The sequence below is a fragment of the Humulus lupulus genome, chromosome 9 (genome assembly GCF_963169125.1).
Source record: "Humulus lupulus chromosome 9, drHumLupu1.1, whole genome shotgun sequence".
NCBI lineage: Eukaryota > Viridiplantae > Streptophyta > Magnoliopsida > Rosales > Cannabaceae > Humulus > Humulus lupulus.
Genome location: NC_084801.1, coordinates 131479341 through 131496489, shown reverse-complemented (window position 1 = coordinate 131496489; position 17149 = coordinate 131479341).

Genomic DNA, 17149 nt, shown 5'->3' with positions numbered 1-17149 from the left:
TTGGGACTTAGGATGGAGTTTGGGGTGATTTGGAGTGAGTTAGGCTCGGGAAAAACGCGAAGGAAAACCCAGAATTCTAGGCCCGCAAAGGTGTGCCGCGGGGCTGTTCTAGCGTGCCGCGGCATGGGGCCCCTGACTTGCTGGGTGCCGCGGCACAAGGCCAATTTCAGGACATCAATTTTGGCAATTTTGGCCTTTTGCTCCGAGGGTTCGGGGGATGTTTCCGGGGTATAGTTTTAAGGTTTTGGGGGATTCCGAGAGTGTGGGTTAGGTTCCGGGAAGGTAGTTTTGGATTGGTTAGTGACAAAGAATGTTTTATTTGTGTTGTGATTAGGACTTTGGAGAGGCTCGGGGTAGAGGACCGTGCTTGCGGCTACGTGGCATCGAAAACCAGTGAATTGAAAGGTAAGAAAACTGCACCCGAATGTATGGTTGTAATGGGACTAAGTGCTCCCGAGAGTTGTATTGTGTCAATGTTGGTATTATGCCAAGGGACACGTAAAAGCGGTCTAAGAGTACCGTACATGATTTTAGCGCACGGGGTGCGAATTGGCCACTGGGAGCCAGAAACAATAGGATAACAGAGGGAGCTGCCTGTGAGCGCTAGCCCTGGTTATCGTCTGTGCATTATGTATTATGAGCTGAGATGCTTAGTATATGAAATACTTGACTGATGATATACTTGAGTTTATGAGATGCTATATGTGTAATTGACTTGTTTGCTAGTTGTTCATGCTCTGTTGTTGCTGTGTTTTCTTGCTGGGCCTTGGCTCACGGGTGCTTCGTGGTGCAGGTAAGGGCAAGAGCAAGCTGGACCAGGCCTGAGGTGGAGAGCTCAGCGGTGAAATGTACATAGCCAGCTGTTCGATCACCATGGTCGAGGAGTGTGTCAGGACAGGGAATTACCTAACTGCTCGTTTTTGCCTTAATATGGCCAGTCAATGTATTTAAACTTTGTAACTTTTGTAAATGGTTTTTAAACTGTCATTTTTGGGATCCCATGTAAATAAACAATGTTTAGTAATGAAAACGTAACTTTTGAGACCAAAACACTTTTAACCCTAGTTCCTCTACTGTTTCAATAACACGCTTTTACTTTAATGACTTGATTAGCAAGTCTGGCACTTTATAAACACACAGTGTAACGGTCTTGGCTATCCAGGGCGTTACAGATCAAGCATCCACTGTATACTAATTTGGTAAACATAAATTATATTGTCATGCTTTTAATATGGATTACATGAATTTGAGCTTTTGAAACACTCAAAAACATTTAGAAATGAGTGAGTTATGCTATTTCAAAGTTTAGGTAAAAAAAATTGTTTTTTTCGTATTCTTAATTTCGGGACCAAGTTTGGACAGTCACTATATAGGGAAAATGAACCCAGATTTTCTAAACTTTGGTGGACATGTTCTTGGCATAACCTAGTATTGCACTGTAAAATTTGGTAACAAAATACTGAACGGTTTGAGAGTTATTATGTGCCAAAGTTTTGAAAATATCTTCACCAATAAAAAATACTCCTTTTGACCTAAGATTTTACAAAGACCTAAATGGCATACTAAATATGGAATTGAAAAAATTTGGTAGCAATTGGGTAAGTAAATTTAAAGTTATGACTTAACAAAGTATGTAGTTAAAAATGTGAAAAATGAGGTTTTCACACTTAGTGTAAAAATGAGATTTTGGGAACTTAAGATAATAGTACATTTGTGCATATTGCAATATAAAAACTTGGTAAGTCTTGAAAACATTTTTGACCTAAAATACCACTTTGAGTTTAGTGAGAATTATTTTTATTAAAGAATTTTTATTCTTTCTAAAAATACAAGATTTAATTTATTAATAAGTTGATAAATTAAAAGAGGGTTTAAAAGCCCTATAATTTGAGGAAAATAATTAAGTGAATTATTTTTCTAGTAAGTAAACTTGATTAATTGACTTCGGAGAATTAACTACTCAAGATAAGAAGATTTTAATGATTTTCCTAATTAAGTAAAAATTAGGCTATTTTCATAAAAAGGTATTTAGAGATTAAAACCTTAAGAAAAATAAAATGGAAATTAAGAGATTATCTTCTTGAAAAATAATTAAGGAATTTAATTAGTATTTTCTGGATATAATACCAGCTAAAATCTTTTATATATTTAACCGACTATTGAAAGTACGGGTTAATAGCGGAACTCTTAAAGAAAAATATTTTTAGCAGATTGTGGGAAAATGCTATTGCGATAACCGAGCCTAGGTATCGAGACCATAGGATAGGTCTCCCCGAGACTTAAGGTTTAGTCTCAAATATTTTTGTATGAATTTCTTGAATGGGTTTAAAACTAAATAAGGATCTTTAATCCTACAAATGATTTTGAAAATGACCAAACTGCCTTAAATAATAATAATGAATTATGATTGTAATAATTAATCCGAGTATACTGTATGGATAATTACAGTATTGGCTAAGTGTAACTGGACTGTATGTTGGAGGGTGAAATCCTGCTGAGAACTAAGGACTCCAAGTAAGTCAACTTCTATTGTGTGGGTACAACATGAAACGACTATTGTATTGTATGTTAGTATAGAGACACATGCACATATATATACATTGTCGTAGAAAGTTTGCATAGAGACGTTAGTCTAGTAGGTGTTGATTCAGAAAATATGAACGGTAGATATCCGTCATATCCGGGACGGCTGATCCCCGTCATAATGCTTGATTGATTTTATTATGTCCGGTTCACTACCGCGACGAGTGGCCAAGAGGTGAGGATAGCTGGTTTAAACCTTGGGGCACCAAAATGAATGGGACCTAGGGGCCCTCATGTTTACTTAATCATTGAATGGTTAGAACCCGAGCAAGTGCTCTGATAAGTTATTCGCGGATAGTAGCCGTGAATATTGGCCATTTAGTGAGAGTGCCTAGAGTTACTAGGGGTTGCCAAGTTTGAGTGAGGCTGAACACCCGAGGGGCAACTACTCACCAGCACCATTGATTATTATAGAAGTCTCTGTAAACCTGTGTAACTTCGATTACACTCTTGAATAGTAGCAATGTCCTAGGTAACTTGATTGTTACCCTTGTGAGGGATTTACTCTTGGATAAGTAGCGATGCCCTAGGTAACTCGTTAGTTACCCTTGATGGGGATATTTATTGGCTAGATCTTAGTGTTGAGACTCGGTTCTCCCATACTGATTAGCAAAATTGTTGGAGGGCGTGGTAAGCCCGAATTGTTGGAAATTGTCGAGCATTGGTCTCGAATTATATTGTGATATATTATATCTACTTGCTCTGGGATTTTCTGAGTGAAAGGTTTTATCAGGCATAACCATAAGTTTGCCAGGACGCTTTTGCGTTCTTGAAATTTATTGCGTAGGGTCCGGATGGATCTAGAACCCTAATTTTGTGAGCTATAGTTATCAGTGGAGAGTAACTTGGTCAGTGACCACCTGTCTTCTCTACATGCTTTTGTTTTAAAGTTGAACATACTAAGCGTTTTTGCTTACCTAGTTGGTTCCTGTTGTAGGTAAGAACAAGGGCAAAGCAGAGCAGTGATCGTTGGAGTCTACTTTGTGAATGTACATGTGGACCGACCTTTTGGGAAGCTGTTTTGTTTTTGGAAATGTGATTTTATTTTCATAAACTAGGCTCATATACTCTTCATAAACTATGTTTGTATTAAATATTAAGTATGGCCATATGACTTTTATAAAGTTTTTTATGCTGGCTTTTGAGACATTTTGTTGCATGAAAACATTTATATTTTCGCATTATCAAGTCTTAAAAATCTGGGACGTTACACAAGCCGACCATCAAAATGAGTTGGATTACTAGTGGTCTGACCAAGAAGAGGACAAGAACTACTTTCTGTACCCACCACAATGGCATCCATTCCATGATCCGCCTCTATTTCGAAATTCATAACATGGTTAGTGTTTTTTTTCTTAACTTTTATTGTAACATTGGGGACAATGTTTAGTTTCAGTGTGAGGGGGGGGGGGGGGGGGGGGGAGACCTATAATTTGTACATTTTAGTCGTGTTAGTTTAATTTTTTTTGTGTTTGTGAGTCTTGAGTCTAACGTGAATCTATTTTGACAATGATTGCCGACGAAGATAAAATGAATGTTAGGCTGTGTAATCCGAAGAAAATGAATTCATAAAAACACGTGTGCTTGATAAGACAACTTTTGTATTTCACTTTAGTTATTCAAAATCTTTGAATACCTTTTCATGATCTTTAAATATTGCACTTGAGTTGTTTATGCTTGTCGAATGGGTTTGTGGACTGTTTTGGTGGAAATTTATATATTCTAGAACTTTCTTACTTGTTGTTTGAAGCAAAATAATATATCATGCTTGTTTAGAAAAATGATTTTGTCCATCAATTGGATCGTTTAAGCTTTTCTACCCGACCTTGAATTTGTTTATCCTTTGATTACCCTTTTTTGAGCCGAAAAATTAAGACCTTTTTGTTCTTTTCCATTATTTAAGCCTAAATGAAAACCCTATTAATATATCCATCCATAGAATATTATAAGCATATGATTAAAAAAAATTGGGGTTGAATTGTAATGGGGTTTATTGATTTGAAAATAGTGGGTTGACAAAAGGGAATGGAGAGAGTATAAAAAAAATATTTCAATCAAGAACTACACTCCCAATTTGAATATCGAAAGGAAATAAGCTTGGGGGAGTGTAGTTGTTGACAGTGAGAACTTGTCAACAATATAGGATCGAAAAATTGCTTAATTTCTTAAGTATAGAAAGAATTTTCCAACCCCCTAGTATAGGGATGGAAGCCTATTTATAGCTGGGCTCTCATGGCTCCTAATGCAAGATGGTCCTAGGGGACAAGAATGTTTGCGGGTACACTGTCAAGGTAGTGGCATAGGTCGTGGTGGAGCAGAGGACTATGATGTCGATGTTTGTTCATGGTCAGAGACATGCAGGTCATGCCACCACTTCTCGTACTTCCACTACTTGCAGATACGGATGTCTGAGTCATGCCTCTGTCCTCCTCATGGTTGTACATCCCATACTCATGTGCGTGCCTTGCACCTGATGGTCCTTCTTTCATTTCCAAGATATAAATTTTATCCAAGCTTCCTTATATTTTGCTAAGTGTTGGAGAACATCGTGGGATCTTCAATAACGTAGAGTGGATTTCCTTTACGCGGCCTCCACGTTGAGGCACAATTCGAAAATAGGCCTTGCTGCGTATCAGCCTCGTGGCATGGGGTTTAGAGAACCATGGCTCACATAGTGAGGCCCTCCCTTGTATTTGATGTGCATCTCGGCATATAGGTACGCAGTCTTGACGTTAAGTCGTGTCAGCGTTTGGGCATGCAGCGCCTCACATAGTGAGGTGCCTCTTTTCACGCGGACCTCGCACCAAGATGAGTGGGGTCTTAAGCCCTCCACCAAGGAGCCTCGCCACCTGGTGTCCCCTTTCGCCCACTCAGCCTCATATAACGACGCGCCTCTCTTCACGCGGACCTCGCGCCAGGGCGAATGAGGTCTTAAGCCTTGCATCGAGGAGCCTCACCACCTGGTGTCCCCCTTCGCCCACTCGACCTCGCATAGCAAGGTGCCTCTCCTTACGCGAGCCTCACGCCAAGGCTAATGAGGTCTTAAGCCTTGCACCGAGGAGCCTCGCCACCTGGTGTCCCCCTTCACCAACTCTGCCTCGCATAGCGTGGCCCTCCACGAGGGTTGCATCACTCCTTATGTCGCAGACTTTGTATGTGCATCCGACCTCGCATAGCGAGGACCTTTATGAATTTGCCTTATGACTTTAGCAATTTTCCTATATTCACACTTGCCCCCAAGTCTATGAGCACACTTTTAAGTGTGTTTGTAAACTCTTCCATATGTTCTTCGTGTGATATGTATGGTGCTCATGCTTCGTCTTCCTTGAAGGGGCGTGGAAGGCTTACCTTTTGAATGATATCCTATGGTGAATGAAGAAACACAAAATCCACATTGGTGGTGTGTTTCTTTGTAGTGTATAAAGAAACACAAAAGCCAACTAGATTTGGTGGTGATCCAACTGTGTCCTCAAGATTGAATTTGGGCCAACCATTTCTAAGTGCAGATCCCAAGGTTGCCAAGGATCTTGATCTCCACCATTCACCCTAAACTTGATCCAAGGGCTTGAAAGTCTTGACTCTCCTTATAAATACCCCAAGGCTTGGATTCATTTTTCACACCAAAATTTACTTAGCCTAGTGGTATCTCATTGAGGCTATTTCCAAAGGCTCCAAAGTTTTATCCTCCATAGAAGCACTCTTGAGGTAATTTTCTCCCCTTTAAATTCATCTCCTCTTCCTCTTTTTTCTAACTTATTCTTCCTTGTCCCATGTTTGCATTGCAAGGAGCATAAAGTGTTTTCACTTAGGAGGTCGTCTTCACACCCCCCAAGTTCCACCCCTTGCATACTCGAGGATTCATTTTTGCACATCCAAGGGTTCACCCTCACACATCCAAGGACCTGTATACGCACATCCCGGTATGCCTTCCTTCAAGTAATATACGTGTCTCTTTTATCTTTTACACGAGGGTAGGGCCATAGGTTAGTATGTACCTATTCCTTAAGAGTTCTTTGTTCCCATGGCGTGTTATGCGCGTATAAATGGGTCCCTATCTTACACTCTTTACACTCATGTTGTAGATATAGGGTTGTCTTCATGCACACACGTCATCGAGGCTTAGCTTGCCTATGGCGTCTGGACGTTCTTTTAAAGTCCCGCCTGACATTGAGTTTATCGAGTTGTCATCTTTCGACTCTGAGGCCAACATTTACAAACCCTTTGCAAATGGAGGTGTGTGGATGCTCTACCTGCGAAGGTTATCCTACCTCAGGCAAAAGGCACGGGGCCTTGAGAGTGAACTCAAATCTGTCACTAGTGGTGGGGATTTAGGTTTCTCCCCATGGCACAAAACGTATGTCTCCTGACTAAAATCAACCCTTCAAGATTGCATAGCCAAAATTTCTTGCCTAGTGGAAACCCCGCCACCTGAACCTCCATCTTCCTATGGCAATGGTGCCCTAATCTCTCGGGGTCCTGCCCATGGGAGTGTTGATTGTGATCCATTTGAACTTGAGTTTCTCTCCATAGTTTTTCACTTGATTCTTCGTCTGTCCACGGCCGAACGTCATAGGGTCAAGTAGTATGAGGGTACATGTAGAGGGTATCCTAGGGGGTTGATGAAGTCAATCGCTCATAAACTACCTTTTTCTTATTCCAGGTATCAAACATGCTGAGGGAGATCCTTGACGATTCCGAGAACGTGGGCATTGAGTCTACTCTTACCCAAATTAATATTTCTAACATGTTGAAGGACCATCAACTATCACCGAACATCGGCTTCATCATTCCATCTTGTAATGATCATGCGTCTGAGCCACCTGAGGGGCTTGTAGCTTTCAGCGACTCGTTGATCAAATCTTGAGGGGTCCTGCCACTTCACCCCTTCTTTGTTAAGATACTTAACTATTTTGAGCTAGCACCTCTTCAGATATCTCCCAACTCTTGGGCTGTGCTGAGTTGTTTGTATGTGTTATACAAGCAAGTGCACTTTCAGGGGCCCTCCATGAAAGAGGTCCATCATTAGTTTATGCTGAGGGCGAACCCAACAACCTCTGGCTTTTATCAGCTCTAGAAAGTTATGGCTTTTACAAGGTACCCCCTCATGGAGGGCTCTATTTCCAATAGGGATTCGTGGAAGAGCGACTTTTTCTTCACCAATAGTGTATCTACTTAGCATACGCATTTCAACACATCAAGTAAGCCATTTTTGCCTACATATATACATATATAAATATTTTTCTTTTATGTTATTTTTTACTTGTCTTTACCCCTCTCCTCAAGTTTGCCTAACTATACTTATTTATTTTCCTTGACCATAGGTCTTGAATAGGTTGTCAGCTCTGCTTTAAGCCTAGTAGCCTACGATCGCGTGGTGAAGGTCCTGGTTGTGCCGGCTTCATGCAAGCAGGCCTGTAGTCTTACTGAGGGCAATCTCTATTCGTCCAAGTAGTTGTCTCCAGACCAAGCCATTTCCTTGTGCCCCGATTCATCCAATTCTGCCATCCCGGAGACCATAGATAATGATGACGATGATGAAGACTATCACTACTCCAAGGGTGACCTAATGGATACTGAGGGTGAGGTTGAGGTGGAGTCCAAGATCCTTCGTTGATGGGGCTGGGGATGTTGCCGACGATGGATGCACTGATGACATCACTTCTTGGATCCTGTCGCCAGAAGTAGGGGGTGAGTTTGCTTTCAACACCCGTCCTCTTGCTCCTCCTATCATGAAGAGAAATTTTGCCTTGCCTTCCTTTGACAATGCTCTTCCATCCTTGGGGGTGCATTTGGGACAGGCATCTTCGGGTGCCTCACTTCCTAAAGAGGTGACTCCACGCCCCTTCGCTCCTCGTGCCTCCGTGGAAGGATTAGGACTTTCCCGATCCCCTTCCTTATCTAGGCATGCATCGATAGGTATATGTGTCTCCCCCCAGCGAGCCCATGCTTCCACTTCCCAGGGGCATCCTTTAGCGACCTAGTATGAAGAAGCCATGAGCCACTACATGGGGAATATTTCCGAAGGCGAGTGGGGATTTAGGTACGATATTCCAGATGCCGAGTTGGGTGAGGCTTATATGCAAGCCTCTATGCAGGTGCTTGTCAGACCACTTAATGTATGTTTTTCAGTTTTGATATTGCTTGATCATTGACGTTTTGTCACATTTCTTTGTTTTCACTTAGGCTTCCATCTTGGGTCACCATTTTGTCACCTCGAGCTCCTCATCCATGCAACGGTTGTAGTTCAAGCTTGAGGGGGCGATGAAGGACCTCTCCTTGGCAAAGGAAAAAAAAGATGAGTTGACTGCACGGGTCAGTGACTTGGAAGGCCAGCTTGCTGAGGCGGTCTGCTAGAAGGATGTTGCAATAGCCAAGACCACTTCGACTTCTCCATCTAACATCAGGCTCAATGCCAATATTCATACCCTGAATGAGAAGATTAATGTTGTTGAGGTTTAACTGGTGAACGTTGAGAATGGCATAGTCGAGCGCACATTGCATGTCGTGAGGAGGACTACCCCTGATGTCAACATGTGCCTCTTTGGAGAGTATGCGATCGAGAAGATTACAGAGTGGAAAGGTCGGGGTGGGAACCCATAGGCCCCTCTCCGAGGCTTATTATTATTTTATTTTTTTTGCTATTGTGTAACCCTTTATGTTTTTTTTCTTTTACATGGAACTTCTTTTGGTTATATGTGGAATTCTTTACGCCTAAGGTCCTTTCAATTTAGCCTTTGTGTGCGAAACTTTTATATATGGGACCTTTGCTTATCTTTGTACTAACTGCAAGGATGTATTGGCCTTCTGAGACTTTTTCATCCTCTTTTGGTTATCATGCTTAAGGGGCTTTGTTAAGTCCCTCTTCTTTGATGAATTCTTTATGTCTTATTTGGACTGATGATCGTAGTCTTTTTGGTGCACCTTGACTATACCTATAAGGACATGTCAACCCTTTGGGTTCTCGGCATCCTTTTATATTCTTTGTGTGCTTTTTTGTGCAAGAAGCATCCTTCTCATCATTATGCATAATACTATTTTTACTGGGGTCTCTTTTAGGACCCTTTTTTTGGCTAGATGGCTTAGTGGCTGCTCTAGGCTTATTAGTGGATGCTCTCCTTGAGGCCTTACCCCTCATGGAGGTATTAGCCTATCACGAGGTTGTCCTTTAGGAACCTTTTGGCACCCTTGGCATCCATAAGGGTAGCTAATCCTTATGAAACCAAGAAATGCTCTAGGCTTACCAGCGAATGTCCTCACTGAGACCGTACCCCTCGTGGAGGTATCTAGCCTTTGTCGCGAGTTTATTCTTGTATGACCTTTTGGCTCCTTTGATATCCATGAGGGTAGGGTAGCTAACCCTCATGAACTCAAGAGATGCCTTGCAAGGTTTTTTTTTTTTACAATATATATATATGCCTCCTATCCTGCCCCCCAAGTGCTTGGTGGGATTCATTCCATTGAGCACTTTGATCATTTCGCTCCCAACGTAGATTTTGACAATGTGTGCATATTTGTTATATTGGCTTATGCATTTAGAAGGAATGTAATATGCGAGATAGGAAACACTTTCATTGATAGCAAGTAGATTATAAAGGCATGCATGGCAACATTGCATCTACTATGAGGTTATCCGGGAAACCTCTTTGATTTTTAACTATTGAAATTAACATAAGGCAAACAAACAAGGTACAAATATTTATGCATTAGATGCGAAAGTCTTACTGGTAATATTCATTGAGATGTTTCTGCATTTCATGCTTGAGGTATGACAGTGTCATCCACCCACAAGTGTGAATGTGGGTTTGCGCCTCCATGTATCACCATTGCCATGGGTTCTCATGGCTTGGCAGTTGTGCGAAGAGAGATATTATAACACTCTATTGCTTCCTTTTGTTCTCCTTTTATGCTTGCTATTCCCCCACACCGCTTTCAATTCTCTTAGGGAGGGTCTCCCTAATACCGCATTGAAAGCTGAAGCGCAATCTATTACAACAAAGTTTTTCATGACAGTGGTTTGTCTGGATTGCTCCCCCATGGTGAGGGCTAACTCGATGGCTCCTAAAGGTTGTATTGAGTCTCCTGTGAATCCATATAAGGGGGTATGGTAGGGTTTTAAGTTCCTGACTCCCAAGCCCATCTTCTCCAATCCAGAGCGATATAAGATATCTATAGAACTACATTGTCCACGAGGACTCGATGCACTCTCATATTGGTCAGTTGAACGGTCAATAGCAAGGGGTCGCTGCAGGGGAAATGCACCCCTCGTACATCTTCCTGTGTAAAGGATATTGAATCATTTTCCCCCTTAAAATTCTTTGGGGGTCGCTGCTCCAGGCTCATGGTGCACGGGGGTGGGCTTTGTCTTCCTTCCCTATCATATCTATCTCATCCCTTCCTTGACTCTCCTTCGAATCTTGGGCCTCCAAATACCGTTCTTACTTCTCCCTACACCTACGGGGCTCGCTCTCGAGCCTCTAGATAGGATGGCTGATCCTCTGGTCTTGGGTTTTCCCTTCTAACAAACCTGCCTAGGTGCCCCCTGGGTATGAGTTCCTCTATTTCTACTTTCAAATTGGTACACTCCACCGTGGTGTGGCCAATATCGGTATCCTTTCATCTGAGGGGGTCTTTTGAAGGGCACCTGATTCTCATTTGTGAGGAAGATATGTTCCCTGATATCTGTCAGGTCTGTATAGAAGGTGTATGGTGTTTTCCTGGGTTCACCTCTGTAACGCCCCACGTCACTATGGATGCTTCCTGGAATGACGACTAGCCCTACAAACCAACACGAGTCTTTCCAGCGTGCTTTGTCCTCACTCGCACACTTCCTGGGAAAACTTCCCAGGAGGTCACCCATCTTGAGATTACTCCAGGTCAAGCACGCTTAATTTTGGAGTTCTAGTGATGGGCTACCGAAAAGAAGATGCATCTTGTTGATATAGGTAGTACCCATCAATCCATTTAAGCCATATTCAACTGTGTAGTCCCATACCTACACAGTCTTAGAATCATCACACTTGACCTTCCCCAGGCGGTGTGGGATTGCACATCTTTTTACCTAGTCTTTCCCCCTGCAGATCACGGTATTCTGACTATCACAACCTCCGCGTACGTGCTTTCTCTGGTGGTCATCCCTTGGCCCTTCATACAGTTTTTTCTTCTTTACGCCATTTGAGCCTTCATAGGTCGAGGGTGTGGAAAGGGGTTCACTTTTTCCTGCCTTTAGGTTCTCATGGCCATCTTTGACACGAATATACTTTTGTGCTCATTCATAGAAGTCGTCTAAGTCGGTGACTTCTATTTTGAGCATATTATCCCATAGTTTACTACCTGGGCGCACTCCAGTCGTAATTGTCATCTTGAGTTCTCCTCTAGTTAGACTTCCTACCTTAGTCGCCTCCATGTTGAACCAGTTGATATAGCTCTTCAGGCTTTCTCCTTCACCTTGCTTTATGTTAGCGAGGCTAGTGCTTAGCATGGTGTAACCACACACTACATGGTGCTGCTTGAGAAATTCGTCAAAAAATTATTGCCATGACCTGATGGTTCCCAATTCTCAGCCTCTTGAACCACTTGTACGCAGCCCCTATCAGCGTGATAGTGAAACAGTGACACCTTGCTCTGTTATTGACCCCTCGCAGTTTCATTAAATCGTTGAAGGCATCCAAGTAGTACTTAGGGTCTGTAGTCTCCTCATAAAGGGGTCATATGAGGTTCTTTGAAGTTGGTTGGGAGTCATTCAACTTGAACTCCCTTGTGAAGGGTGACTCGTAGTCGAACTCTTCATCGACAATGTGCCCCCCAGATGCCGTGATGATTTTACTCCGAAGGTTTCTCATCAGGAGTCCCTCAAATCTACAGGGTTGGCCTTTCTTTTCTCTTTTCCCTTAGAAGGGGACACAGGGGGTGTTGTCCTTACTTCTGACCTTCTTCCATTGACTTAGGTCAGGAGGCACCTCTTTAGAGGTGACTTTGACTTCGTTCCTATGACCAGCGTCGTCCTTCTACCTTTGCTCTCAAGGGTACTTCACTGGCCTAGGGCCTTCATGATGCTTTGTTCGGGGAGTGTTGCTAGTGGAAAGTCGGGTCCTCCCGTCGTCCACGGGGATGGTGGTTTCTCCTCTCTCACGCTCCTTCTCCCTATGCCTAGGAAGGGGCATGCTCGACTTCCCTTGCAAAAGGCTGTTTAACATCTCTTGCATGTCCTCTAGTGCGGTTTCCAGCCTTTGATTCTTTTTGTGTAACTCGCATATCTCATCCTCATAGAAGTGTGTCCATGAGCTGGAGCTCACAAAGTGTATTCGGGGACTCTTGCCTAGCCTGTGTATAGAGGGACCCAGATCCCAATGGTCGAATCATGGTCCAATCGAAGGTCGAGGAGGAGGGTGTGTTGGTGGTTCTGGATGACATCCTTTGGATTGGACAGCAAGGGATGATACCTCATTCTCCTCTTCAAGGGTTGGATGTTCCTCCGGCATATCTCCATGCTTAGGTGGTGGAAGGTCTCTCCTAGAGGCTCTCGGTTGTTCTCCGTCTAGGTGGACTTCAATATCTTGTAATTCACGTAGGCGTCTTGAACACCTTGCCATTTTTCTTTGTTGGAATTGATGAAAGAACGATGGCTTGACACTTGTTCTTCCCATAGATGGTGTCAAACTATTGACTGTGAGAACTCATCAACGATATAGGATTGGAAAACTCAAAGTGTATTGTAAAAACTAGGTCGAAAGAAAGTAAAAAGAACTTGAAGAAGAAAAGTGCAGAACCACAATGGAGCAAAAAATCATATATTGCTTAATTGCCTGAGTATACAAAGAATATTCCAACCCCCTAGTCTGGGGGATGGAAGCCTATTTATAGCTGGGCTCTAATGGCCCCTGGTACAAGGTGTTCCCAGGGGACAAGAATGTATGTGGGTACACTGTCAGGGTAGTGGAATAAGTTGTAGTGGAGTAGAGGATTGTGGTGTCGATGTTTATTCGTGGTCAGAGACATACAGGTCATGCCACCACATCTCGTACTTCCACTACATGCCAGATACGGATGTCAGAGTCACGCCACTATCCTCCTCAGGGTTGTACATCCCGTACTCATGCACGTGCCTTGTGCCTGATGGTCCTTCTTTCATTTCCAAGATATAAATTCTCTCCAAGCTTCCTTATATTTTGCTAAGGGTTGGATAACATCGTGTTGGGGGAAAGTGAGATAACACCACCACAAGAAATATGATCTGTACAAAATTTGGATTGACGGAGACTTAAAAAAGATTGAGAAAGAACATGCAAACCCAAGTAGAACAGTGGTGTTCTTCAACTTTGATGAAGCTTCAAACCTTAGCCAATATCACAACTTTGAGCAAAACCTTTAAGAAATCCTTTGAGCCAACCAAACACAAACCAAGGCTTATACACATCAAAATGTTGTCCTAATACTCTATTTCCTAGCCACCATTGATGTTTGAGGCCCTATCTTGAGGAAATGAGGATTGAGATTGAATAAGCCTTTAACTCTCAAAGTCAAGCACTTTCTTAGAGAGTTCTTGGAGAAAACTAGAGATTCTTGGAGCTAAAGAGAGAGAGAGAGAGGGAGGGGGGTAGAGAAAGATTGGAAAGAGTGATCAAGTCTTCTAAATCACTATTTTTTACCCTTATATAGATTAGGCACCATCATTATGTCTAACCAATGGAATTAGACTTGAAAAACACGTCATTTAGAGCATTTACGGTATTTCACGTAATATAGCAAGTCGCTTGCAGGCGATGTCTCGCCTCTTGAGTGGCGACATATCCCAACTCTCTCTGACTTTAGACACTTCCAAAGGTCCCAAAAATGCTCCAAATGCCACCAAAATTTTTGGGAATCCTTAGATACTCTCATGTATCACTTTGGACCCAAATTTGCATTTTATAAGTGTCTACAATTGAAACTCAAATTTACACCTTCATTATGTGAATTATACTCAGTGTTTATATCTTTCTTGTATTTCAACACTTATCATTTTTATTTAACCAATCATAACATTCTCCCACATGGTTAAATACAAGCCACATTCTCTAGCTTAAACAGTTTTGGTGCATAAAATAAAATGCCTTTATGTTTGAACTTTATCTTAGTGAACATACCACAAAGTCTTATCGAAAACATTAGTAGCTTAAAGCTTGAACCAAGTATTCCATATGATAACACCGCTGATACCTCACACACCTCCACCACATCTTTTGTTTTCCCACTTTCTCGCTTTGCACTATCATGGCCATGTGCTCATCTCTTCAGGGACTTTTCGGGGAGAAACTCCAACTCCCATGAAAGGCGGCACCACCTCTAAGTCCACATAGGTGAAGTTCTTACAGCATCTTTGCTACCTTTATAGATGCTTGTTACACTCAACTGAACTTCATTAAAATCCCTAGGCTTAGCCCTAACTCGGTAGCAACAAACACTAACCATCTCAGATGGAACTCATCATAAATTTTAGTGTTGAAACTATTCACTTATCAATGACTTGTTCTTACCCATTGAACTCTTTCCCTTGATTTGTACAATTTGAGAGTTGGGTTTTCCATCATTGGTGAATCTATTGTTCTAGGAGTTTCAATCCCATCCCTTTTGAAGTAGAACTTACTAACCTTCTCACAAGAAGTTTTGAAAATGGATCCGCTAAGTTCTCACTGGTCTTAACATATGAGATCGATATGATTCCACCTTGAATCAATTGTCTCACATATTCATGTCTTAGACTAATGTGTCTAGATTTTCCATTATACACACTATTATACGATCTAGCAAGTGCGGATTGGCTAACACAATGTATTGAAATTGTTGATACCATATCCGAGGTTAAAGGAATATCCATCATGAGATTCCTCACTCGGTCTCTTTTCCGTTTTTCGCTAAAGCTATAAGCTCTACTTCCATGGTTGAGTGTGATATACATGTTTTCTTCTTCAAGCCCCATGAGATTGCACCTCGTCCAAGAGTAAACACCCAACCGGTGGTGGAGAGATTATCTCCAACTCCCAATATCCAATTAGCATCATAATATCCTTCAAGTATCTTTGGAAAATTTGTATAGTGAAGACTATACTCTTTGGTACCCTTAAGATAACAAAGTATTCTATCAATAGCTTTCCAATGCTTGATACTTGGATTGCTAGTAAACCTACTAAGTTTACTAACTGCAAAAGCAATATCTGCTCTTGTGCAATGAGCAGCGTACATTAGACTTCCTATTGTACTTGCATATTCCAATTAAGCCACCACTCTTCCTTCATTCTTTTCAAACTTTATGATTGAATCAAATGGTGTGTGTACCTCTTTTATTTTTGAGATGACTGAATTTGTCGAGCACTTTCTCAACATAGTGGGTTTGACTCAACACAAAACCCCCACTACTCCTTCGAACTTTGATACCTAGAATGGTATCCACCTCTCCAAGTTCTTTCATTTTAAAGTTAGAAGATAGAAACCTCTTTGTTTCCATTATTCCTTTCATGTCATTACTCAAAATCAACATATTATCTACATATAGACACACAAGTATGACAAAGTCACCACAAGCCTTAAAGTATAAGGACTTGTCTGCATTATCGTGTTTAAATCCATTAGAAACAATGACTTTATCAAAGTTCTCATGCCATTGTTATGGAGCTTGTTTCAAACCATATAATGATTTGACAAGTCTACACTCTTTATGTTCATTACCTTGAAGAACAAAACCTTCCGGTTGTTCCATATAGACCTCCTCCTTGAAATCCCCATTTAGGAATGTCGTTTTGACATCCATTTAGTGAACATAAAGGTTTTATATAGATGATAAGGCAAACAACAACCTTATAGAAGTAGTTCTTGCTGCTGGTGCATATGTGTCAAAGTAATCTATTCCCTCTCTTTGTTTGAAACCTTTGGCTACTAGCCTAGCCTTGAAGGTTTGTATGGTGCCATTAGTATGGTATTTCTTTCTAAATACATATTTTCACCCAATTGGTTTTGACCCCTTTGGAAGGTCAACCAATTCCCAAGTGTGGTTTGACATAATTGAATCCATTTCATCATTAATTGGCTCCTTCCAAAAGGCAGAGTCCCTTGAGGACATTGCTTCCTTGAAGGTTTTGGGATCATCTTCTATTGGAATTACCATTGGATGTTTCCAAATAACTTCCTCATTATCACCTTCAACAAGGTATTGTGTCTCTAATGGAGAACACTTTTCACTTGATCCTAAATCATTGAGTCTTTGGCTCCTTCTAGGCAATTGAGGTTGCTCACCAACTATTCTAGTAGTCTCCTCTTGAGGCTCTCTAGTTTGAGTTGGTTATAACTTGTCACTGCATGACATGTTCTCAAAGAACTCAACCTCTCTAGATTCAATTATTACATTAGACTCCAAGTCTTCTAATCTATAAGCTTTGCTATTTTGGGCATAACCCACAAATGCACGTCTTATAGCTCTTGGACACAACTTGGTCCTTTTTTAATCAGTGCTCTTGCAATAAGCAAGACACCCCCACACTTTAAGATAACTAATGTTTGGTTTCTTTCCTTTCCATAACTCATATGGAGATATATT